Raw genomic sequence first — 2,639 nt, 5'->3', positions numbered from 1 at the left:
GAATGACTGAGTTTACTGATATTGAGATACTGAATGACTGAGTTTATAGATATTGATATGTAATTCATTAATAAGTGAGGAACTGATACTATATTACTAAATACTGGGAGACTGATACTATATTACTAATAAAGGAATGATTGTTTCTGATAGTTCTGATTATGAAGAACTAATTTGATTGACCGTATATAACAGTCCTGAAACTGAGCTCATGATAACATGACTACTGAGTATGAATACTAATGACATATATTTACTGATAACATATCATGAATGATAACTAAATTCTGATAACTGTTATATCTGATACATAAGTTCTGATAACTGATAGCATGAATGATTGTATCTGACAGTCCTAAATCTGAGGGAACTAGCTGAGTTCCGTACTATATCTGAGTTGACTGTATCTGACAGTCCTGATATCCTGGAGAACTATCTGAGTTCTTTTACTGAGACTAATACTGAAACTGTGGGAAGTAGTTATCTAACTGACATTCCCCAAATATGCCATAATAGCTAAGCTGGGGTCCAATCTCTACCCTGATTAGAAGGGTGTCAATACCGTGCCACTGGTAAGGACAAGCTGTGAGTGACCCTCATCTGGTAGTTACTCTAATGAGAACGGTGGGAACCCTCATTTGACAGGTTAAGCCACCTCATCTACCCTCAACTATAGGTATTGATGTCTCAACCTATGTTGGCTACATAGTTCTGGAATGCAAGGACTGCTTCTAAGAATCACACCCTCTATTGGCAGGTGAGTTCCCATCCTTGGGTTCGCTCGGTGCTGAATCCTACTCCCAACTGAATGACACTGAACTGATTATACTTAACTGATTTCCAAGTTCATACTAGAATTAACTGAACTGTTACTGATTGTTCTGTTTAACTGAACTGAACATGGACTGAGTTTATTAAGTTCCGATGACTAGCGAAACACTACTTAATTCTGTTAACTGACTAAATGCTACTGAGTTCTGTTAGCTGACTGAGTTTACTGAACATGGATTGACTGAGAGTATCATGAAAACATGACATGGCTCTAGGGACACAGCTATATTTTTCGGGTACGAATACCCCCAGAACTCGATGGAAGGAAACTGACATGAGTTGACATACAAGAGTACTTGACCAACATTAACAATCCATAATATAACATCTACGGGGAATTCATAAATCATGTGGTTTTCATAACCTTTTCATATAGCTAACATCATGGTCAATTCTAATATCATGACAAGCCAACAACATATTCATAGCACATTAATAGCATAGAAATCATCTTGATCAAGTAGACATGGCAAAATCTTGGAGCATGAAGACTAGGTACTTGATCAACATTTATTCGTTGAGGCACATTATCAAACACATGGTAGGCATAGCTTTAGCATGGGAGTCAACTTAAGCACATGGATATGGCATGGAATCACCATTTAGATCACAAATAGGTCAAAGTGCTCAATTATTTTTCACTTAGGCATTTTAACAAACACCTTGCATGCACTATTTAGGGCATAGGCCTAATGATCAATTTTATACACCAAAACACCATAATTCAACTTAATTCCACCAATTGAATCCACAAAATATCATGGTATCATGAACAACATATAAAGATTCGAACTTTATTCACACAACATGGAATTCACGTGAAATCATAAAACATGGAGTAAGGACTTGTTAATTGAGCACTCTTAAATCATGAAAACATGATTATGCCTATTCTAGGCATTTCGTCGAACACCTTGCATGCACACTTTATGGCATAGGTGTTATTAATAATTTAGTCATCTTAAACAACCCAATTTCATGGATTTTAACTATAAGCATACATACTTCAAGAGAATCACCCTAAATTAACATCTTGAAGCATAAACAACAACCATCAACATGTACATAATCATATCTCAACAAGACAATCACAATATAGTATTTAAAGCATGGTTCTTGAACTCCTATGGATGAAAGGAATTTGTGGATGAACAATACGCATACCATAGTTCTTGATTTTTGAAAGATTGACCGAGAGATTCTGGGATTTGAGTCTTGAATTTGGATTCCCTATTGAAACCCTAGCCTTGTTCTTGAGATGTTTTTGAGAGAGGAGAGTATATAAAAATCCCATGTTTGGGGTATATATAGGGGTAAAGAATGACCAAATTACCCCTAAGAAAAAAGAAAAAGACGAAGTTGTCCCTCTGTTGACAGTTTTAATAAGCTGTAGTAAATTGATCATATCGTTTTACTCAGATATTAGATTTGGATGAAACCAATTTTATTAGAAAGAAGACTCAAAGATATTTCTATTTATATATAGCAGTTCTCCCAGTTCATTATATACAGGAAGTTATGATCATTTGAAGTTGACCCTGAAATGCTAATAAAAATTGGGTACAAAGGCTATAAGAGGACTCCGCGGCTCAAACGCCTTTAGCTACTAGTTCGGGCAACCAAACATGCCCTTAAACTACTATAAAAATTCCGAAACTCACCCGGGATGTACTAAGAGTTTGACCGATCGTAACGCAACTTGAAAATCGAAAAATGGAGGTCGGAAAGGTCGCCAAATAAATTCTCAAAGTTTAGAAGTATAAAAATGAGACTAAGCCTTGAGAACTTAGCAAAATATTCTAAGTGTT

The sequence above is a fragment of the Capsicum annuum genome, chromosome 1 (assembly GCF_002878395.1).
Source record: "Capsicum annuum cultivar UCD-10X-F1 chromosome 1, UCD10Xv1.1, whole genome shotgun sequence".
Classification (NCBI taxonomy): domain Eukaryota; kingdom Viridiplantae; phylum Streptophyta; class Magnoliopsida; order Solanales; family Solanaceae; genus Capsicum; species Capsicum annuum.
Note: the sequence above shows the minus strand (reverse complement) of the source record.